The sequence below is a fragment of the Lissotriton vulgaris genome, chromosome 10, assembly GCF_964263255.1.
Source record: "Lissotriton vulgaris chromosome 10, aLisVul1.2, whole genome shotgun sequence".
NCBI lineage: Eukaryota > Metazoa > Chordata > Amphibia > Caudata > Salamandridae > Lissotriton > Lissotriton vulgaris.
The window spans coordinates 756294209-756319616 of record NC_141698.1 but is presented as its reverse complement, the minus strand read 5'-3'; the positions used below and the strand labels follow the sequence as shown (position 1 = coordinate 756319616).

The window sequence follows — 25408 nt, the reverse complement described above, 5'->3', positions numbered from 1 at the left end:
TTGATGTCCTATACCTGAATGATTTGCTAACGGATGTTTCATCATATGACGCAATATGATCCAAATCAATGACAGAATAAATATGGCATCTACCTAGAAAAAAACGTTTTGTTTCTTTACCTTTGTTGAAACATAGCGACTTTCGTCGCCCTAAGGAGTGCTGGAGATTTTAACCTTACACGGTGTAAGTTTTTCCGGACATATTACTAATTGCACCTCTAGGAACAGGAGGTGAACATCTCCAGCACCCTAACCACGTGAAGTTTGAACTACTGGGATAAACTTGAACACATTTGGAGTGCAGCGGTTTCCATTTTCGTTGCCGTCTTGATAGTGTCAGTTCCCCTTGGGTCTGGGCAGAGGGCAACATACCTGTGCTGCGGCTCCCTTCCTTGTAAGCGATGTAGTCGTGCTGCCTTGTTTGTGGTGAGCAAGACTCAAATTCCTGCCCTCATTTCCTCCTATTTGAAGCGATGGAGAAGACAAATTGCTGTCCCGCCTCATTGTTCTGCAGACGTCAACCCACTGCAGTCTGCCATGTTTCCAAGTCCAGGATACTCTTCCCTTCTGACTCCTTTTCCTGAAACTGGCGTTCAGAGTGCAACCGCCGTTGCACCTAGACCTGGCGGTAAGACATAGCATATGGAAAGCATGGCCACAGCTTTTTATTTTCTCACATAGTGTGCCTCAGTACATCTCTTCCATTTTCCAGGTAGTTATCTTGCATTTTACAACCTTGGTATTGGTGAGAGATCCAGTTATCATGGGTGATGCATCTTAGGGGAAACTACCGTTTTTCATGTTTGGCTTCTCACATGTGTAGTTTTCATATGTAGAAACTGCACCAGCACGCCTATGTTCATGCCTTTTAGCTAAGCAAGCACTTGCATACATGCTCATGGCCTCTGATTTGCTGGCATTCATTTTTCTTTATTCAATGTGTTGCTACCTACTCCGTCCGTTCTTTCTTCTCAAGGTTGCTACTTTCTAAGTGTTTGGTCGTGATGCTGACCTCAACTACTGTATAAATATTTTAGGCTATTTTACACTCTAAACTATTACCCTACAGTATCTTTGGTAATGTGGTGCACCTAACAGCCTCGTTTTGCTTTTATTTGTGTCTTAACTCGTGTCACTTAATTTAGCACTGCTGCATCACTTTTTGCATATGTATAACTTTTGTAGATATAAAATGGCATACTTACAATTCATGTGATTTTCCTTATCTTTCTCTTGATACTTACAAATTCACTGTACTTGAGTACCTGAATATATTGTTGTATTTGAATCTCACAGACCAGTATTTCTGTTAATACAGCAGCAGATTGAATACGTAATCTCTGCCATCTGGTTCTATTTAATTTCATTATTGGTTGTTTTTCGAAATTCCCCCTGAAGGAACCCTTGCATTGGTTTAGAGACTATTCTCTGGCTCTTATGGATATTTGGTTTGCCCCATCTTTTCGGTTATTCAACCAAGACGTAGCATGCATGATCAATGATCAGGAGATTCAAAGAAAGAGGCCATCCAAAACTGGTGCTACTGGATGTATTAGACAGGATGAGAACAAAAAAGAGATTTTATTTTTTTTACTTGACACCATGAACCGCAAACACAAGCAGAAAACTGAACAGGAAAACAAATGGAGATTCATTATGGGATTCAATGCGGAAAGTCAACAAATAAAAGAAAATAAGGCACAGAACTCGAATCTGCTATGTAGAGATGAACATCTAAAGCACTACTTGGAATTAAGCTCAAGGGTAAAATACAGAAAGGTGGCATTGTTAGGTGATATACTGGTAAAAGAGATATCTTGAGTTGAAAGGAAAACAGACAATCGTGATTAGTTCAGCGCTGGTTAGCAAGGGTTTTTGGAAATGTGGGTCATGCAAAGATTGTGCCATGGAATGAATAAATAAAAATATGAAAACTGTGAAGGAATTAAACTACAAATAAAGAAATGGATCAGATGACAACTGAATGTAATTTTTATAGTATAGTGCACCTGTGGAAAGAAATATATTGGAAGCACAACAAAGAAGGTGAAAATGTGGATCATGGAGCAACTATGTGAATCAATTGTGAAAGGAGTTACTCAATGGAGAAGCATTTTGCGGCAACCATGGGGCAATCCCAAGAATTGAACATTACTATGAGATAAAGAACATCTTGGATCACTAAAAAGGGGGGGGGGTTGTGACAGTCAAATGAGGACAGAGGAATCTAAACTGATTATACTCTGCCCTTTGGGGACACAATCTCGATGCAGAACTGCATGCACACCTGTAATCTTATTAGTGATCTAGTGAATCAAAACATTTTTGGCAGTTTTATTTCACAAAAATCTGGCCCAAGAGCATTGGCATGCTTTACATGACCACCAGAATATGCTGCACAGTGTCAGATTCATTTTTATTATTATTTAGGCATGGGGAGATTTATTGATTTGACCAGAACACACAGGATGTTGAGTCAGCAATTTGTAAATCTCATTCAAACATGATATGTGCAAGCTGATTCTATGATACTCCTCTGCAGCTCTGCTGTGTACTACGATAGGGAGATAATGGCTATAAGAAAATGTCTCTTTTTGCATGATCGCCTCCATTTTTGGGGGGAATTGATGCTGTTTGATTTGGGACTCTTGGCAATGTTTAAAATATTTGTAAATAACACACACAGTAAAAAAGTGAATACACTACAAATGTACACCACACCAGTTTAGAAAAAAACCCAATCTTTATCTAAATCAATCAAGAGTAAAAGGACAAAAATCTAACATTCAGAACTCAAAATATCACTTTTTAAAGCTTTAAGTAATTCAGTCCATAGAACTCTATGGATGCTGTGATTTTAGCACTAAGTACCTTTGATGTGCTAAAATCCACAAGGAAAAACAGCCTCAGAGGAGAAAAGCATTGGAAAACATGGCGATGTGTCGGTTCTCAAATTCCTGGGGAAGCAATGCTTCATTTCCGCTGCATGCAGAAGTGTTGCATCGGTTCCAGACTGTAAGGAAAAGCCACTCATTGAAATCTGAAGATGGTTCTGCGCTGTGTGTAATGCAGTGGATAACGTGGCACACAGATGTGATATTTGGCAATCCGGGTGTGCTTGTAGTCGATGCAGCGGTGGCAAAACATGTGCTGTGTCGATTCTTCTAGCCACAGACAGGTGATGCGTTGATGTTTTCATCTGCACAGCAGGACCTGTGACACAGTCGGATTGGGGGTCTTGAACGTCGGCAACTCTGTGCTCTGGACTCAGACGATGGTGGTTTCTTCAACCGAGGACAGGGACTGTGTTGGTTTGTTTGGCCGCATGGCAGCGGTGCGTGGAACTTTCTCCCTCACAGCAGTGCTGCATTTGAAAAGCAGGTGCTGGAAGGGCGATGCATCAAATTTGAAATCCTGCAGTAGGAACGACCTCAAAAGTCCCTGAACTGGAATTGGCACCACTTGGTAGTTCAGAATGCCCAGCAGTGGAGTTCAGGTACGCTGTAAGTGAAGTCTTTCATAACCCTGATACTTCCAACAGCAAGCACACACAAGCCCTTGGAGAACCTTGGAAAAGCAGGATTCAAAAGTAAAGTCCAGTTCTTTCATTGACTACAGACAGAGACAGCAACTGCAGGCCAACCCAGCAAAGCAACACACAGCTAAGGGGCAGTACTCCTCCTGACAGCTCTTCGGCTTTTCTTCTTAGCAGGGTCCTCAATCCAAAATTGTTCTAAAAGTCTGGGGTTTTAGGTTCAATTTATATTTATACTTTTGACCTAAGGATAATCTTTGTAGTACACAAGCTCTGCCTTGCCCCGTCTTGGCTCCTGACATACTACAGGGGGGTCGAAACAGTATTTTGAGAGGCCAGGCACAGCCCTATTCAAGTGTCAGTAAAAACTCCCCCCACCAGTCTAGCTCTAGAATGCCTGTCAGTCTGGTGATGAGCCATCGGGTTATGCAGGGCACACCTCAGGTCCCTTTGTGTGACTGTCTAGAGTGAATGCACAAACAACCAATCTGTCAGTCTAAACCAGACATTGATTCAATGGCAGGCAGAGGCACAGGATGGTAAAGGAAGAAAATGCCCACTTTCTAAAAGTGAAACCACTAGAGGGGTTAGGCCCATAGGACAAGGGCCAGGTAGGGCCGTAATACTTATCAAATACAAAGGGGTACCTGACTCCTTCAATACTTCTACTTTATCTCTTTGTAGCATCAATCAAACCAATGCCTTTTTTGTTTGATTGGGTTATTTATTAAACTATTCCATCCGAGATTGTTTTCATATTTTTTCTTTTTTTTGCGAAATTCAAAAAGTATGAAAAGGAGAAACACACACATTTCAGATGACATAAATAAACAATACATTGAACAATTCACAGATTACATTCATGAACAAAACATTGAAATGTGCCATCACTTATGGACAACAATTCAAAAAGGTGTTGTAAAGAACAATGCCTTTCTGAGTTGTTCATTCTGTGTGAGGCGCAGGTTCACATGACAAACCTCATGACAAACCTGGGATGGCTGGGATGGTTGTCTGTGTGTGGACGAGCATCACATTATTGACTTGTGAAGAAAGCTATAGACAGGCAACAGGTGCATTAATATACTACTGGAATAGCCAATGTCTTTAGTCTGAAATAATACGATTTTTTTTGCCAATGGAAGAACTGATTTCAAATGAATGGTGTTGCTTACACATGATGAAATCCACTCAGAAACAAGTAACTCTCTCATTGCGATTAACAAGTTGGACTCGGTCTGCATCAAAAGTGACAATATGGGCAACAAGTGGTGATAGTCTAGCTGTACTTCAATAGAGAAAATAATGGACTCTTTTCAATTGGTGAAGTACAAGCAACATTATGGTCCAGTAGAAGACAAATTATTGCGGAAATTAGTCATTTGTGAGGGTTCCGCAATCTATTGATAGGTAGTAACGTTTTTTGGTGTTTTGTACCCTTGAAGTGCCACCTCTTTCTTTATTGCAGAATTGTGCAATATATGCACATATCTTTGTATCTCTATCTATACCTATTCACAAAAAAACAAAGATTAAAGTAAAGTTATAGTTAGGTGTTGAAATGAGAAAAAAATGAAAGACTCCTGAAATACCCTAGTTATAGTTTACTAGCTATCTATAACTTGCAACCTGGCATGCACTGCATATGACCTCACATATTACATCACTAATGACTTCATCGATTACACCTCAAATGACATCATTGATGACATCACTGATCCTAACATCCATGATACTCTTCTTCACATTACTCCTTAAACCCTTATGTCATCTTCATAAATACAATTGTCAGCAAAGGGTTTTCGGTCATGTACACGCTAAAATTACTGTGATTACATGTACCAGTGCGTACAATAGAAACCTGGTTTACCCTGGAGACAAGTATGGCTGAAAATGGTGAAAGTCTTATGGTGCATAGTTTACCTACCAGTAAATATTGGGGTGCACGTAATACTATTTCTTAAACAAGGTTAAGTCTGAACGCACCTAGGATGGGTTGCAGAGGCACATTTGAAAACTGGTTATGCCTTAATGACACTGCTTGTCAACAAAAATGTATGAGAAAAGTCAAAGATTGTTTTCACAAAAGTTCATCCATCTGTTTATGTCTGGCCACAATGCCTTTTGAAAAGGTTGTCATACAAGCTATGGACAAATGGTATTTTCAGTGAAAGCTTTCAAGGTGTCCATATTTACATGCAGATCCTCCCTCTTTTTTGAGTAAATCCACATTATTCAAGAATGACACATGTTTTATTTCAAAGTGTGATGATTTTAATCATGATCTGTAGTTGTATTCCAATCTGAGCAAGCTTTGTAGTATGTTTTACAAAATGATAGTGGGTTGGCCATTACACTTGAAAAAGGTGATTTATCATTGACAAATGCATACTTGTCAACTTTTTTATTGTAAATTGTGAGTCTTATGACTTCTTATTGGGGTGGTGGTGAACGGAGGCTACCGGCACGGGCTACTCCTATTCTGCATAGTGGCTTCTCATTTTCGGGACACAAAATGAAATGTGTGCAAAGTCCTGTTGCACATGTGCACATTAGTTTCCTATGCTGAATCAGGGGTGGAGAGACAAGTCACTGTGGACATAACTGGGAGTTGTAGTTCACACCGCCATATTTGAAGACGCCCAGACATTTTCTCTGGAAACTTAACTGACATTTATCTGTAGGAGCAGTGAGATGGTGGTCTGTCCCCGAGCCCGCCACCTACCCCTAACATCGTGGCCCCACTGTTCATTTTGGCGGACCCACCAGAGTCAGACCTCCTTCCTGCCGTTCACCGAACTGCGCCCCAGGGCCCGCCAAATGCATTCTCTACTGAATCCAGGTACGCTTGCCTGATCCCAAGGTAAGCGATGTGAACCTGCCTCCCGCACCGGTCATCACATACCATCTCTTGTGCTAAAAAGAGGGGAGAGCCCATGAAGATCAGCACCCCCCAGCCTTATGGGCATGATGATGTGTGTAACACTAATATACGGGGGATGAACGAGTAATGACACTGTATGGCATTGTCAAGGCATACTCATTACAAAGATTGTGAGGTGTGAATTATAGTCCTCACCTTCACCTTAAGGCATAATACCATAATGAACTTGAAGGGACATTGGCGGGGCCGAGGGAAGGTCTGTACTGCAGCATCGCAAGGGCTGCTCAGACAAACTGATTTATTTGTGCGTTTTTCCATTGATGCAGTGTGCCAATGGCACCTTCCCGTCTGCTCCGCACATCACTTTCATTTTCAGGTAGGGACAAGACTTTTAGGGCAAACTATTCCATGATGACTCATTAAACTACTGCAAGATATCAGCCCCTTTTTTGTTATGTAATTTCTTAAATTGCATTTTCCATCTGCCTTTGTCACCGAGATATTTATCAGGCCCCAGCGCAGCCGCTGTAGCACATCCACCTGGGAATTCGCTTATCTTACTGGCTTGGAAACTGCAACTGACATCCGAGCACTTGTTAATATCCCAATTTCGAGCACGGCACTCGCAAAGTGGTTACTTCCAGGGCGCAGCTTCCGTGACAAGGGGTGACTGAGCAATACTCTGCCCGCTTGGGGAACTCCGCGGAATTCTACGGAGTTTTTCAGTAACGCCACAGAATTCCCCGAATTGAAACTTTGCGAGTTCCACCCAGGCCTACTTGTTATGATGAGTGTTCCAACTAAAGTAAATTAATACAGAATACTTGTTCCATTGGTGGTCAAGTAAAAAGAAGGGTGACATTCACTAAGTTTGGGTGGGTTGACACATATGCAGTCTCTGTTACACAATAGTAAAATTATTGTCCACGGTCTGCTAATCGCTTCTAAAAGACTGGTTTCATTTTAAACTTGTTGAATTACTCCCAGCCGACAACACAAGCAGCATAGTGATACAATTATTGGATACTGTCCTCGTTAATGTCTTCAATGATGTCATTTGAGATGTCAACAGCTACATCATTTATGAGTGATTTAATACATAAGGTTAAGCAGTGCATGATCGAGACACAGTTCACAGTTAGTTCCTTAATTTATAACTAGGTGATTACAGTAATGTTTCACTTTTTAAATGGTAGTACCTATCTCATTTCAACACATAGCTATAACATAACTTTTATTTGTTATTGAATTTCTGTTTTAAAAAAAAATATGTTAAGATCATAGATAGTTCCAATGGCTGCGCACAGTGAGGAGTTAGCCACAGGGCATAACCTTGGGCCAAGCTGTGCACCTAATTCCCTTTGGAGGCCTGATTATCCCCTGTGAACAGCCTTCAACGATGTGCAGCATGGGTTGGCCTCCTTGTCAAGCCTCCAGGCAAACTAACCCATGGGAGTTTAAAATGGACAATCACACTTTTGGGACCCCCTTTTTCTTTACCCCCACTTGACGAATCACTGCAAACCTTTACACGAAGTAGCCTAAGTGGAAGACATTTTTTTGTTTTCATACCGATTCATCAAATAGTACCATTGTTATTAAGGAATCAAAAATGCCTTTCCTGTAGAAAGTCAGACCTAACTATAACTATACTGAAACTATTGCCTCCGGTGTAATATACAAATGTACATACCTACATATATAGAGGGCTTCTTCTTCCATTATTGTGTTGAACTTTCATTCACAATTTGCTTCAGCTGACCACAGAATACCACATGGGCAATGGTTCATCCCACTTTAGATATTGACTTACTTACACTGTGATTGATGTGCACATCCACCTTAAAAGGCGCATTTGTTTGCCAGCCCATGAGGGTCAATACTTAACTTCGTTGATATTTTTTTAATTTGTTTAGTTTTTGTTATGCTTTTAAACTATGACTACAAGTTACAATAATTTACACTCAATAGTGCCTTATCTTTACACCCATAAAAATAACATCTCCTGTGATATGCATTTAAAAATCATGTTGATGCTATTTCTAAGTGCAAGTGCATGTAATGAAACCCCTGCACTGTTCTATAACGTTATATTCAATGGTAAGTTTTTGTATTTAACATTTTCTTTGCAAACATATTACTGCCATGTTTTGGTAGCATCATGCTTTCCTTTTTTTCTTTCTGTTTATTTTTTGGCATATGTTTCCAATAAAAAATTACTATTTCACTGACTTGCTAGAGATTGACATTTGACTTTTTCAAGGATTGCTTTTCTAGCATTGAAGTGAGCATAGTGCTCGTTTTCTAAGTTTGGTTGCCCTAAGCTTGATTTAAACTGTGATAGTGTTTCAATGTTTGTTTCATAACAAAGTGTTTCATAACAAAGGACACAAATTTCCTCAACATGCATGTTATTACTGTTTGCACTTTTAGCAATTCAAAGAAAGTGGAACATATTTAAACTAGAGTAAAGGCAAAACAGTAGTGCTAAAGATTCCTTAAGTCAAACCGAACACGAGGATAAAAAAAAAACAACAGCTTCGCAGATAAAATTATAAAATTAGCAGGAGACTGGTGTGACTGCTGGTAGCAGCAGTGCTGTAATTTTTATTGGAGGCAAAACACTGATCCACCAATGTGAAATAATACAACCAATGTATTAATTAGGATGAACCATGGTAACATATTATCCAACTACCTTTAGAAAGGCTAATGCTCATAGTTCAAAAATGCAACAGGTGGGCAACCAGACATAGATGGCTGGGTATTCTCATAATTCTTACTCAAAGCATTAAAACAAGTGCAGTATTGTTGGCCATACTTGGATAGAATGTACACATTTATCTAACAAAACAACCACACACACATAGTCGCAAAAATGATCACTACACATACACTGCATTGTCAGCGCCTTGAGACCCCTCCTGGTGAGCAGTGCGCTATACAAATTATGTGATTGATTGATTGATTGAAAGTCAGTGGCAAAATAAATTGCTCCTAGTCTCCGAGCCCCATAGAAGTTACGGGTGGCTACAGTTTCCACTCCCACATCTGTAAATGTTAAAGGATGGATGCAAAGTGTACGTGTGACACTCCAGTGATCAACCACACAGAGGGCCCCAATGAACTTAGTGGACCATCTTGAGCAGGCATCACTACAGACAGGCTCCGGGTCCTAGTAGGTTTTTGCTGAGAGGATAACCTGAAGCACTTCGTAAAGTGGCCAGTCGAGGTGTACACAACAGCAGCTTGCCATCCAGTGCTAAAATCCAACTAACATATCTTGATTGTCAAATTACCTACTTAGATGGCAATATGGGGAAGTGATGCTGTGAAGTTCCTAAGGCTACTTCATAAACAATCTAAGCAAATTTATGTAAATGAAGGTAGTGACACTAGGGATAGGAAAATACTAAATTATTTATTGCGATATATATTCTTTATAGACATTTTTTTAGATCACAGAAAAAAAGCTATGCAACATTCTAACTACGTACCATTGAATTTATTGCGTTATCAATTACCCTGTCACATAACTTGTTTTATACTTTTAACAACGTACAGTGCGCACCAGCAGTATTTAAGCTCACTGCATGAAGAAATTGTGCTAGAAAGCCACACCAACACCTTATGGAGTGGAGGTGATGCTGCTAAATCGGTCCTTGCCACAGCTTAACACATTGTTTACAAAGTCTGCATTCTTTGCACATCCAAAAATGTAATCCGTGTGACCAAAATTAAAAAATGCAGCATGCTGCAAAAGTGTTAGCATTTTATTGCCGCTAACCTACATAGGATACCTTATTGATTTGCACTGAAAAGTTCCCCACCTTGACCATGTAACACAGTCAGACAGGCTTCATCCAAACACTGATACATTATTTGCATAAATTGTCATAGCCTTCATTAAAATGCAGGTCTGATCTTTACTAAAAGTGTTAGAAATTTATACAAAAATGAAGGTAGGTCACTCATTGTTCTTGTAGACTTCACAGATCCTCCCACATGCAAATGACTACTGTGATGTTTGGGGAAAAGTAGAACACTGAAACCAACACACTTATCGCACAGTCTCTTCATCTTGTAAAGTCGCCTATTCTTCTGAAGTTTCCTACTTGTTCGTTGTTTCCTGCCATCATCAAACCCTCGTTTCATCACTTGTGGCTCTCACTGTAGGTCAATTTACATCCTAGAGGAGTTTTTTGTGGCATTGTTGCTAATTAAGCTATGCCCGATTTGAAAGTTAGTTGTTTCACATCTGCCAGCAATGGAACTTCCTTGGACTGATTTGTTTTCAAAAAGGCAATTGTTGTTGTTACTTCTGTAATATGATTAGTCCATGTTCTTTTCCATAAAAGAAGGGCTGCATACGGTCCCTGGACAGATTTTAATCTAAAATGACATAAATGTGTGGGTCCTTGAAATGTATAGTTCAGAGAGAAGGCTCTGACCTGTTTACCAAAATAAAACATCTATTTTATTTATGTGTGGAAGCCAACTTTCTTTATTTTGAGCTTCAAAACAAAGTCAAAATTATTCTTTAAAGAGGCAGCCTTTTGCCCGTTTACATACTTATGGCTTGATTTTACCGTTCATTTACAGGCCACTGGCTTTATCTCTTTCTTTTTATTACTGATGATCATTTTATTACTAATTATTCGCGTGTTAGATGAAGATGTTGTAAAAATAATTAAAATAGACATTGAACAAAATTGTTGTAAACTCTACTGCTGTCTCCTGCCTTGTACTGTAACAGGTGAGGAAATTGCTTTGCAATCCTATTACTCGTGCTCTAGTTTCTACTTAAAAGAAAATGACTCCCGTGAACAGCTTCTCAATGTTCTCAATGGCAATCTAATTTTCAAAAAGTTCCACTAGTTTGCCCTATTCACCACGTCAAATACTGAACAAATGTCTATACAGGCTTGTTAATTGTTCTTTTTGCGTAAAAAACTTCAGTTTCCCTCCCCCAATAAGCTTGTCATATTCAAGACAAAAATAGAGTGACTGTGACCCAAAGGGCATCTCATTACTGTCACCAATAAGTCAAACTTATGACTGTTAAACTTGCACAGATTCTGCCTTCCCCTAGCCCATTTACCATCCTCATCTTAAAACGCTAGGTGTGCATTCTGATTATATGTCAGTTTTATGACGGAAATACTCAGAAGCATGTCAGACACTACCATGATTGTTCAGGAATGGGCTTCATAGTTACAGGGCCACAATTATGCTGCGCAAAACAATACGTATGGATTTAAAAAAACACAATATGACAAGTATTGTCACCAATATGCCTCAAATAGCCAAAATGCCTCTGTATGGTATGAAGAGGGTTCTGGTACACCAGGCATAGCCAATTTATCTTTTCTAATCAGAAAGGGGGAGTTGGAAATCTGATCCACCCAGTTTCCTAAGTAAATACACTAATCAAATGGGGAGGATCACTTGTCCTGCGCAACCTTCGGTATGCAGGAGGAACGTGGGGTGTCCCAATTAAAAGACCCTCATGCACGTGATGGGTATGGTGGTAACTTAGTGGTATATCTTGATTTTCCGCTGTCTAATCACGTGTGCGCATAATCATCAGGTCGATCAGGTTATGCAGCCTCCACCAGGAGGTTCTTACCCAAGGTTGAAGCAGTAGTGAGCCAGTGAGGAAGGGGTCTTAAAAGGCCCGGAGAACCAGATCGAGGAAAATTTAATATATCTGGGTTCGGGTCTGATAGACTCTTATGTAGTGCATCTCATGAACTTATTATGAGTGATAGATGCACTAAGAGTATCGAAATAGGAATTAGTGGGGGGGTTTAAAATTGGTCGACATGTTTCTGCCTCAATGGCCTAGATTAGGACTTACGGGCATTCATCAGGACCGTTAGGTTGTCGTAAATATTTAATTTACCGTCTTAATTTCTATGCAGGTAAGTACTTAATCAATAATAACTCAATCGGAAGGAAAGAAACAGAGTCCGTGGTGTTAGAGTTCTTAGGGGTTTTATTCCTTAAAAAGGAATCGTTCCGGAACTGGATATCAGGTTCCTGCAACCACAAAGGGTCCAGGAAGGGATAGAGCAATATTTTATTGACAATACATAGCTTATATACTTAATCTACACCATAGAAACCAATATAGGAGGCGTAACAGCTGAGAGAAGACAAGATAACAGCATCCACGTGTTACTAGTACGTAATCAGAAGGCGTGGACTAGGCGTGAACTAGAGGGGTGCGCTAGAAATGTCACAGGTAGGTGTCATATGGGGGTGGCATTAAACGGAAATGTTGCAATGTCAGCAGAAATCGGAGGCTTGGATGCGCGCGCAGCTGCATGACGTGTGATTGACGTGAAACTGGAGGGTGCAGGGGGCTTGACATTTACACTGACGGAAAGAGACAGAAGTCTGGCATGTCAGATCAGCTTTTACTTCTATCATATCTGATATCTGATGTTTGGGAACCATATTATCTGAACGGAAAAGGTCTCTGGGGCAGAAGCTATTCTATACTGACTGTGAGTGCGTGTATAAGCGCCTAAGTGTCTGCATGAGAAGCGTGGGGGCATGGGCCTTCCATGGGAGCATGGTAACAGAGGCTATGAATTACTTGCACGGAGACAGGCCGGCCCTTCGGCTCTGCAGCTGGGGAATATTTACTTAAACTAGTAGGCAGGAATGTATTTTCGAGGAGCGGAACAGATAATTTGAAGGTTGTAGTCAGTCTTGGCAGGCAGCAGGCTGAGCTAAGCGCGGTGGGCCGCGCTGGAAGTAAGTCAGAGTTCACGGGTACAGAGACAGCCTGGGCTGAGGCTTTCAGAGTCAGAAGCCAGAAAAAGGCTCGATGGCAGAAATTCGGGGCCTACTTTGCCAGAGCTGAAAAACGTGTAAAGTACACTACAAAAAGACGTTGGCATAGCATACTTAGGAACGGACTATTCAACCCATTCAGGGTGGGTCTGAAAGAGGACATGTTAACGTTGGACGCAAATGTATTTGCGTCTTCATAGCTGGCACAGGAGGGAAGTTACATGCACTTTAAGCTGGTACATGGAGACGGTGGGGTACACGCTAGGGAACACAACTTGACCATAAAATTTATATTTCCTCATTCCCTCCTTGTTCCCTACGGACCCTTCATGATATATCGATCCTCATGAATCGATCAGTTTGTTCTTGTAACATCATTTGCTCTTCTTTCTTTCTTTCACGTCTTGAAAGAAAACTGGAATGTTCAATGCATGATGTGGCGCACAGTCCACAAATCGCTGGCCCACACTGCAAGCACAGGCAGCAACTGAATACTAGGACTAGGCCAATGCCTAGGAAGGATAGGATCTTCCATCCCCAAGCGGTTAACGTTGTCCAGAACCAACCGGACCAAGTCCAGGTGCCTGGATTCTGATGTATCAGATTAGCAATTTTATGAAGACGTGTAATAGCTTTGTATACAGATGGCCTGTTTTCTGGAATGAAAACACAGCAACTTGACCCGATGACCTTACAGGCTCCACCTCTATCTGCCAAGATGACGTCAATAACAAGACGATTCTGAAGGACAACAACCCGCATGGCGGACTGCTCTTCGGTTAGGTTACCTAGGGCGGAGGCAGTTTCATTCACTACTGCTTCAAGTGTTGTAGTTAATCTGCGTATTAGTTTACTATTTTGGACAGGGCCTAAAAAGAAAAAGAATCCTTTATTGAAATCGGTGTATTGTTCCCATGCCGTTTCTGTGTAGTCGACAAGCGAGAGATCTCTTCTGAGTCTATTCTTTACTAGATTTGTATTTCTGTGATAATCAGGAGGAGCTAGAAAAACAGGTGGCAGAAGGAATGCAATATAACAGGTACCATCCCAATCTGGAGGTAAGCGTATGTATGCGGTATGACCACAAACAAAATAGGAATGACGGATAGCTTTAAAGGACGATTTACCATGATCACTGAATTCGACCACAGTAGTACATTTACTATGACCTAAGTGTACTGAACCTTTCTTTCTGACACATAATTCACCAGTGACTGGTAATACTGACATAGCGGGCAGAACTGGTGCAGCTTCGGATTCAACAGTAAGAATCATAAGGTTAATTGTGTAGTTACTTAATCCATATACTTCATTTTCTAGATCAGTTCCTATTCTAGTGGGGAGTCCCTCCTTATCAGGGTAACAGACGTCGAGCAGGACTAAGTTCAAGTTTCCCCAAACCCAGCTCCCTTCGAAAACAGCAATATCAGGATCTAAGGAATTAATTATTTTAAACCATGCACCACAGGAGCCGTTGTGAGTGAACGGGTACGGAAAGAGGGGCAGAGCTCCCTTGTAATTCTGGTAGGGAGGGAGTCGGCCGCATATCCAACAATTTGTAGCATTATTAGTCTGATGGGAATGATGTAGCATACTAATGAATGTGTTGTTGCGCAGCGCAAGTCTGTAAGAAAGTTCATGTGGAGGTAACTCGCTAAAAGAATGTTCAGCAGAAACATTGTAAGCAGATTGTTCACGCTTGAAAATAGGGCAATAGATAGGAAGTAGTATACTTACAACAATAATCAGAAGACTTAGAAAAAACATGATTAACAATGTCACTATACAGTGACTACGCAGTGATTTGCAATATGTATGTTTCTTGAATTGTCTCTCTCTCTCTCTATCTCGATCTAGGGGATACATGTCAGAAACTATTTAACCGATTCACCTAGGGGAGGACTTAAACAATTAAACTGTCTGACTTGCTAGATCGGAGCTTTAATCGATACTCCTCTTGGGGAGTTTTCTCTCGTTCGGAAACTTTAAAGTCACTAGGCTCGATACAGTCTTTGGAAGGGGTGGACGAGCCTGGGTCTGGTTTCAGTTCATTGCATAGTTTGATATGGCTCGTGTGGATCCACCCCTTTCTGCCCTCCACTTTCACTGCTGTCCTCGTAGTAAGAAGGACGGTCTTCGGCGCTTTCCAGCGGGGCTCCAGCGGACTTTTCCTGTCAAAGTTCCTAATTAAAACCAGGTCGCCAGGACGGACATCATGCGGCTTTACATCAGTGTTGTCAGGGAAGGCTGCGGCAACCTGTGAACGACATGATTGGAGTGCAGACATCAAGGAGGCAAGGTAATCTGTCAACATATTGCAATCAACATCAGTAATTTTCTTAGGAATGGGCGTCCCCCACATATTCGGTGGTCTACCAAAGACCACTTCGTACGGGGATAGTCCTGATCTCGAGTGGGCAACCATTCTCATATAGAACAGTGCAACTGGCAGGGCGACTATCCAGTCGACCCCTTTCTCTTGACATATTTTACCAAGGCGGGTCTTTAATGTCTGATTATGCCTCTCTACAAGGCCTGCGGCTTCGGGATGTCGGACACAATGGAATTTCCATTGATATCCTAGCAGCAAGGAAACTTGCTTCATTAATTCGGATGAGAATGGCTGTCCGTTATCTGAGTACACGACACGAGGCATGCCGTACCGTGGGAAGAATTCACGAACCAGCTGCCTGGCAGTGGTCGGAGCAGTGTAATCTGGGACTGGATATGCTTCGGTCCAACGGGAAAGTGCACAAACAATTACGAGGACATATTTGAATCCTCGACAACGGTCCATCTGGATATAATCCATCTGGAGTACTTCAAAAGGGTGATCGGGAGGATGAAATCCACCTTGCTCTACAGGGACGCTTTTACCTGGATTGAACTGACAACAGATCATGCAAGTACGCACTTTCTGTTTTGCCGCTGCTCGTAAGTGTTTATTGCTCCAAAGATTTTGTAAACTGTCTAACATCGCTTTCTCTCCTAGATGTGCTGGACTATGTGCTGTATTGATCATGACTTGAACCATAGAATCAGGGAGAAACCATGTAGATTTTCCCTTCGTCATCCAACCTTGATCCGTCTGGATCCCTCCTAGTTCAGTCCATTTCTTTATTTCATCTGGGGTAGCATGTGTCTGAATATCGATTACATCTAGTGTGGGATCCCTGACTGTCATACAATTTGTCGGTCCTATTGTCTTTGTCATGTCAGTTGTCTGAGTGTGAGTCAATGCTGTATGTTTTGCTGTCTGGTCTGCCAGGTCGTTACCCTGGGAAACAGAATCTGTAACTTTAGTATGTGCTTTACACTTCATGACGGATATGCCTGAAGGCAGATGTATTGCTTCTAACAGTGCTTGAATGAGGGGACCGTGTTGGATCTTGGCACCATGAGAGGTCAAAAAACCTCGTTCTTGCCATAACATTCCGAAGTCGTGTACAACTCCGAACGCATAACGGGAATCAGTGTATATGTTGACATTTCTGTTCTTGGCTAGTATACAGGCTCGGGTCAGAGCAATAAGCTCTGCCGCTTGAGCGGACAGTGTGTCAATACGATGTGTTTCTTTTACTTCGGTTTCAGTGGTCACTGCATACGCGGCCACTAATTTTCCTGTACTTGTTCTCATACATGAACCATCCACATAAAGTGTCAGGTCTGGATTTGTCAGTGGAACATCTGTTAAGTCTCGTCGGGGCTTTGTTACTGCATTAATGATCTCTATACAATCATGCGGGGCTGGATCTGTCATAATTGAAGGTAACAGTGTTGCGGGGTTCAGAATGCTGCAGCGTCTGATTTCTATGTGTGGCTGGAATAGCGTTAATTCGTAACCTGTCAGTCGTGCTATAGTCAAGTGCTGAGTCTGGGTTCTGTTTAAAAGAACCTCTACAGCATGTGGAACTTGTACTGTTAACTGATGGCCTAAAACAATTGAATCGCTCTGTCTGATTGCTAATGCTGTTGCTGCTACTGACTTTAAGCACGCAGGGAGTGCCTGGGCTACTGAATCCAATGTACTTGAAAAATAAGCGCAAGGCTTATGTGAACCTGCTTGGTCTTGAGTGAGGACAGACAATGCTGTGCCATCACGTTCTGTAACAAAAAGTGTAAACGGTTTACTGTAACATGGTGTCGCTAAAACTGGTGCTCAACATAATGCTTTCTTTAATTCCTCAAAGGCTTGTGTGTGTTCCTGAGTCCAAGGGAGGACAGTCGAAATCGCTGCCTCCTGTGTCGTTAACTGGATGAGTGGTTTAGCTAGAAATGCATATTGAGGAATCCATTGTCTGCAGTACGAGGTGAGGCCTATAAAGGCCCGCACTTCCTTTTGTGTCTGGGGTTGTGGCATATTTACAATTAACTGAATGCGATCGGGAGTGAGCTGTCTCCCCACTTTGGACAGCAAGTGACCCAAGTACACAACTTGCTGAACACAGAATTGTAGCTTCGAAGGAGACACCTTGTGTCCCTTGTCGGCCAGGAAATGTAAAACTGTCAGTGATGCTTGTTCACATTCGGGCTCACTTCGTGCGGTGATCAGCAGATCATCGACGTATTGCAGTAAAGCGGTGTTAACTGGCATTTGAATACAATCTAGTTGTCGTTTCAGTGCTTGACTATAGATGCTGGGGCTTTCTGTGAATCCTTGAGGTGCGCGGGAAAATTTGAAACTTCGTCCATTTAAACTGAATCCGAAGAGGTATTGGCTCTCTGGATCAATAGGTACACTAAAGAAAGCGTTCTTGAGGTCAATTACAGTGAAGAACGTTGCTTCAGAATCAATAGCAGTCAATAGGGAAGAGATATCAGGGACCACAGGGTACTGTGGTACAATGCATTTATTCAGCTCTCGCAGATCAATCACCAGCCGATATACTGGCGGTGCATTGGGATCAGTACGTTTAAGAATTGGAATGATGGGTGAATTACAGATATTGGAGTCGGTCTCTACGACCACTCCTTGGGCAATGAGCTCTTCAATGATTTCCAGTAAAGCCACTACAGCATCGGGTGGTAACTTGTATTGTCTGATTCGTGGTAAAACAACTCCTGTCTTGAGTGTAACACGGTATGGTGTGATATGCATACAACCTACATCAGTTGGGCCTTTTGCCCACAAGTGTTCTGGTACATTTTTCAATCTGACATCAAACTCTCGTAATACATAATGACCCTTGAAATCCCGCAGAAAGAGTCTAACTCCCTCCGGGGAACAGCATATTATAGCTCCTAGAGCCTTCAATGTTTTTATTCCTAACAAATTTTCTGGACATGATTTCGTAAGTAACAAGTCTGTAACTCGTGATAATGGACCCACAGCCAGGGGGACTGGTTCTGATACTTCATTTACAATGGGCTGTCCTGAAAAACCAAGGGAAACATTCTGTGAGCCTGAGAGGGGTGCCCCTGGGACTTCGTCATGACTTATTGTGGTGCGGCTTGCCCCTGTGTCAATTAAAAACTTTCTTTCTTTTCCCAATACTTGACTGTGTACATAAGGACCTTCTTGATCTACAGGAATTTCAATAAGAGGCAAACCCAACTCCCTCTCTAGGCTGTTTCATGCATATCGTTGGTAATCGGGGTAAGCAGCTTGGGCATACTGGTACATCTGGTGGGAAACTTGTTGAGTCGCGGCAATGGGCTATGGCTGTGATACCGCTACTGTCTGTGCTGTATGAGATGAAGCATGCATAGGATGTGTGTTCTGCATGGGTTGTACGTTCTGTGCGGTCTGTTGCTGGGCCTGATCTTGTCTTGGTGGATGCGGTCTCTCTTTAGTTTTACCTGTTGATATGTTATGTTTCAGAACTGGACATTCATGTATGTAGTGACCTGGCTGCTTGCAATAGTTGCATGTCCCTTTAACGGGAGCTGCGGCGTGACCTGTCTGGGTCGTACCCTTTCTGTGGCCGTCGGTAGGGATTTTCTAAGTAAATACACTAATCAAATGGGGAGGATCACTTGTCCTGCGCAACCTTCGGTATGCAGGAGGAACGTGGGGTGTCCCAATTAAAAGACCCTCATGCACGTGATGGGTATGGTGGTAACTTAGTGGTATATCTTGATTTTCCGCTGTCTAATCACGTGTGCGCATAATCATCAGGTCGATCAGGTTATGCAGCCTCCACCAGGAGGTTCTTACCCAAGGTTGAAGCAGTAGTGAGCCAGTGAGGAAGGGGTCTTAAAAGGCCCGGAGAACCAGATCGAGGAAAATTTAATATATCTGGGTTCGGGTCTGATAGACTCTTATGTAGTGCATCTCATGAACTTATTATGAGTGATAGATGCACTAAGAGTATCGAAATAGGAATTAGTGGGGGGGTTTAAAATTGGTCGACATGTTTCTGCCTCAATGGCCTAGATTAGGACTTACGGGCATTCATCAGGACCGTTAGGTGAATAATGTGAAAAGGGTTATAAATGATGTGCTCTTAAAATAGTGGGTGAGAAATAGGGAATTTGTCAACCTGTTTCTTTTGTATAGGAGGTCACAGTGTACCTGTGGAAAGATAAACACAATTTTTTGTTCAACATACAAGGGATGGGGTACAGTGGGACACAAACACTAATCAAATGGGGAGGATCACTTGTCCTGCGCAACCTTCGGTATGCAGGAGGAACGTGGGGTGTCCCAATTAAAAGACCCTCATGCACGTGATGGGTATGGTGGTAACTTAGTGGTATATCTTGATTTTCCGCTGTCTAATCACGTGTGCGCATAATCATCAGGTCGATCAGGTTATGCAGCCTCCACCAGGAGGTTCTTACCCAAGGTTGAAGCAGTAGTGAGCCAGTGAGGAAGGGGTCTTAAAAGGCCCGGAGAACCAGATCGAGGAAAATTTAATATATCTGGGTTCGGGTCTGATAGACTCTTATGTAGTGCATCTCATGAACTTATTATGAGTGATAGATGCACTAAGAGTATCGAAATAGGAATTAGTGGGGGGGTTTAAAATTGGTCGACATGTTTCTGCCTCAATGGCCTAGATTAGGACTTACGGGCATTCATCAGGACCGTTAGGTGAATAATGTGAAAAGGGTTATAAATGATGTGCTCTTAAAATAGTGGGTGAGAAATAGGGAAATTGTCAACCTGTTTCTTTTGTATAGGAGGTCACAGTGTACCTGTGGAAAGATAAACACAATTTTTTGTTCAACATACAAGGGATGGGGTACAGTGGGACACAAACTGAGCAGAAATCTGCTAGACAACGTCTATTCGATGATAGACTTCATAACAACTAAAAAATGGCAATACTTCATTGACCGACAGATACATATGGCAATGTCAACTCTCTCTTCAGTACTATAATGATGTGTGGCAGTGGCAGTGTTGTTGTGTGGTAATGTCACTGACAGGTGTTTTTGTTGTGCTGTAAAATGGTAATGCAGTGGTAGAGTGACTGTGGTGGTGATTTAGGAGGGCTTGAGTAGTCTGGCTGTAGAACTGTTGCGTGTGATTCAGCGTGACACCAAGAATTGATCAGGGATCAATACTCAATAACAACAAATAGCCCATACACATTCACCCTGAATCCCTGATGCACTCGGGTCAATTAATTCATAATCAATAATTTATTTTCTGTAAACCATGTATAATGTCACTAGTAATGCCTACTAAGTTATTTAATCAACTTTCCTTCTATTTGGTCGATGGACAAATTAGTTGAATAGTTGATGGCAATGATAACTACTGACTTACCAACCATTTAGTCAATTAAATGATCACAGACTCTCGGTAAGGTCGATAATAAATGTATCTCAAATATAAAGGATTATGCTCAACTGCATTTGGTCACAAAATACAAACATTGAATCTCGCGAAAGGAGAAATTACATATACAAACTTAAATGAATACAAACTCATCCAAAAAAGCAATGACTTTATGAAATGAAGGGGTGGATAGAGTAAGAAACAACTGTTTCAGCAAATTTTATATGCGAAACATAATATATCTAACGGAGGGGATAGATGAAGAGACAATAGTTTCATCTAAATAATACATCTCACTATATCATTGTCGGAGTGGATAGGTATAGAGTCAAAAGTTTCAGAGACAAAATACACCTATAAGTAAAATTCTGAGAACGAGTTAAACTAAATACAAACCTATCGGTCTGTAGGAAAACCACCTCCTTGGCCTAGGAGATGGTGGGGGTTCCCTGAAATAAAAACAGGAAACAAAGGGTAGAAGGACAGAAACAGGACAGGTCAGGAACAGCGTGGCCTCTCTGCAAACCGACGGACAACAACGCATCTCCCCTCTTTTTTTCCTGTCAGCCTAAGCTTAAACCACACCTTTAAAGGCACCCCAATTATACCCTTAAACTGACGTGTCCATCCCACAATTGTTGCAAACTTTCATCAAACTCGCAAAGGGATTGGTGGGCTTGAGAGGTGGCATTGTCACATCACTGTGACTTCATCGCTAATTCAACTAATTTATTGTTCTATATTAGTTCCCAGGGTTTCGGTCTTAGTTTGTTCTCACGTTTACTTCATATGATACAAAATGTACATTTTTCTATTCATTATTTAACATCATCTGCAGAATGAATCTCCGGTCCCACTACTGGGCACTTCACCTGGCAGTTGTTCGACACTCTGGCCTTCAACCTTCTCTTGTCATCTGCGGTACACAACGCATCTGTCTTAGTTCTGACAGAGCGGACTCACTCCTTGAATTACCCCTCTCACTTTAGCCAACTTTAGGAAGATAGCGGTTTCATCCATCACACTAAAGTAAATGAAAATGAACATTTATTAATTATATGATAATGAAACCTTCACTGTTTACCACCCACCTTGCACTATTCCCCATTAATATTACCTAGCATAATCTTTGTGCAAAAGCGGCATTATTTATTATTCCAAAGCAGGATGCAACATGCAAATTACTGATGCACATGCGGCCTAGTCATGCAATATTTCTTGTTTCTTTCAAAGCACAAACGTTATTACTGTTTAACTCTTTAGTGTAATATTTCATGTTAGTTCATGCATGCGCAAAAGCTATTTCCCCTGTGTTTATGTTGGGTGTACATTAGTTTTTCTAGAACTACTTTCTGTTAGTACGTATTATGGGGGTATAAATTCGAGCAGGTTTCTTTTCGCGAAACCCTGCTCCATCACTTTTGTGTATGCTTTTTCTCTATTTTTGATAGCGTGAAATGTTTCACAGGCCCTGACACATGGTAAAATGGTCAAGTATGTGCACTACACATGAACTGTTCAGTTTCAATTCTGATTTAGCTAATCTGGTTTATGTGTATTCCACTGCCAAATTAGATTTTTGGAAAATTTCCGCGGCTCATGTTAATAAAAGTCAGAGAAAGTGTTTCCATTCTCTGCCGTGCAGTGGCTGAACATTGTTTCTAGAAACCAGTAGCTACAACACGGCCACAAGCTTCTCCGTGCTTCATAGGAATTAACAGCTGGATTGTTTTTTTATCCTTTGTAGCAAAAACAGGATCTCAGCTTGAAAGAGCCACCCATTGCTCCATAGGCCTTAATGTAAGAGTTGGCCTTACAATAGTCTCAAATAAAGTGGGGAGGGATTAGCAGCCGAGCTGACTGCTGGGGAGAGACCCTGGAAAAAGTCCCTGACAGATCTATAAGACTCATGACATCCATCTTTACTATGGGCATAACAAAGTCAGAGGGGTAAAATACACCCTCCAGTGTTCCTTTACTACACAAAGACCATCTCTTCCTTCTGGGGTTCAGGAAATCTAACGAGTGTGACCCCAAAAATCCCAGGATAAACAACAAGGCTTCTTAGATGGTGCAGTACTTTAAGGGGCCCTGAATGCAGGAAGCCCAACAAGTTTGGTCATACACAAATTAACCCAGAGATATTTTGAAGAATTTTAAACCCTTGGAAAAATGTGTATACTTATCTAACTAGGGTTTGTGAGGTGCTACAACCCACATTTGGAGTACCAATTTTATATCTAAGGCTAGGGAAGCAGTAGCAGAAGTAGAAGATATGCATGAGACTGCTCACTTAGCCTTTTTTGTACATTTAAAACCGGGATATCCCTATTTATACACATAGATTGAGTTAGACACTGCAGATGCAGCAGAGCTTTTTGCTATTTCTATACATCCTCCACCAATCCCCATTTAGATTCATTGAGGTGCCATTGACTTACACTGAGTATCAGACCTGGCTCTCTCTGCAGACCACCACCAGACGTTTTGCCTTTACTGCTCCTGTTTTTATGAATTTGCTTTTGTTGCCCTTAGGACTCTTTGCACTGTACCACTGCTAACCAGTGCTAAAGTGCATGCAAGGTCTACCTAAAGCATGCTAAAACTGGCTTACACCTAACTGGCACATTTTAACTTACTTATAATTTACACTATATGTACCCAGGGCCTGTAAACTAAATGCTACTAATAGGCTAGAGCACTAATTGTGCCACTGTAGTAATTGTACTTTAGTATAAAGGTTCCATGTAGTTTATTTCCTGTATCTTCGTACTAGGCTATACACTGCCTTCACCGCTTCGCTCTAGCCCCTTCCTGCATTCCATGACATTATATATATTAGATCTTCACTACGTTCTACCTGTTCTAATCATTAAACTTACAGGGAACTATACACAACTTACCCACCTCACTACTACACATCCCTGTCCGATTAAAAATAATAAATAAACCTCTATCCACATTTTTAATACTTTGAAAAAAGATTATTCACACACATAATTCTCTAACTTCTTAAGGTTCGTCCAAATGCACTTTTCTTCCACAGCAACCATCATTCATTTCTCTACCAGCCTCCTGATGAACATTCTCCATCCCTTCACCATTTCTGGCACACAACGTTCATCCAATATTCAACTGCTCTCCACCTGCTCCTGAGTTTGTAACCCTACCAGCCACCAATATCTGTTCATTCTGTGTTCCTTCATTCCATCCCCCTCATGTCTCTCTTTATCTCTTGGCAAGCGCAATAGGACTCATGTGGCAAATACTGCCATTCTCCAATTCTGCTACATTCCTCAACATTCTGACCACCTTTTTAGGACTACTGAATTTACTTTCTCCCTTGGCCACTTTCCTGACTGATTTGACATGTACCCATTGACCCTCTTTTATATGTACTTCTCTTACCCTATGTTTAGCATCAAAGCACGTTTTATTTTTCTCTTGTGAGGGACATATGCATCTCCATACACCCTTAACCTTCAATTCAATTTTCTACTTCTTTTCATCCATCCTGAATTAGCTTTAGAGTAAGGTAAGCAGCCTCTCATTAATCCATATGGACTTTCCCCCACTGTCTCATGTGGCATCATCCTATACGACGGCAACATTCTCTTTAACTAATAATCCCAATTTTTCTTACCCGTCATCGCCAATTGTATTACACCCTTCACTAATCTATTAGCTATTTCCACAACAGAATTTTGTGTTTGGTATGTGTAATGCCTGAATGTCCTTCATAACCAATTGAGATTATTTCCTCTCTGATCTCAATTGGTGGAATAATTCTTTCACCTCTGCAGATAAACATGTTGTCAACGCTTAGTTCATCTCATCACTTACCTCTCAGAAGGCTGTCATCTCCCGAACTACTTCACATTTACTAATACTCCCCCATTCATTCACAATCTTGTCCGTCAACTCCTTCAACACCTCATCCTTTCCATATGCTTCTCCACTCCTTTTTTAATTAATTGTGGGTTTATATAGCGCTAGAATCGACTCCTGGAGGAGTATCTCCACACTTCGACCGCTGGGGAACCCGTCCTGGCTCACCCTGAGAGATGGTCCCTAATGGGTATCTCTAAGGTGCGACCAAGCATCCCCGGCGGTCTGGGGGGGCCGTTGTGAAGATGAGGCAAGCTAATGCCTAGAGTTGCCGAGTGTGGTCCCTGACTGGAGTAGGCACCGAGGCGAGAATTATCAAGCCCGCTGACCCTGGTCCACGACCCTGCCGCGTCGGGAATCGAACCCTGGTCCCGGGCCGTCCTCTGCTTACGGGTCTGCCGCCTCTAAACAGTGATCCACACCACTTACACTTTTTTGCAACTGCTGGTTCCCTATCTGCAATGATACCAGCCACACAGCACTCATTCCAAGGATACTGGTCAATTTCTTTGAGTGTTAAATACATACTACTTAAGAAATCAGATGTAACCACTTTTGCCCGTCGCAT

At 41.7% G+C, this 25408-nt stretch overlaps 1 protein-coding gene across 1 annotated transcript in view; it reads left to right on the top strand.

Moving 5' to 3' along the window:
- The window catches only part of GPR158 (G protein-coupled receptor 158), a 1459961-nt gene that overhangs the window by 50839 nt on the left and 1383714 nt on the right, over positions 1 to 25408 (top strand). The gene's annotated exons all lie outside the window — the stretch shown is intronic.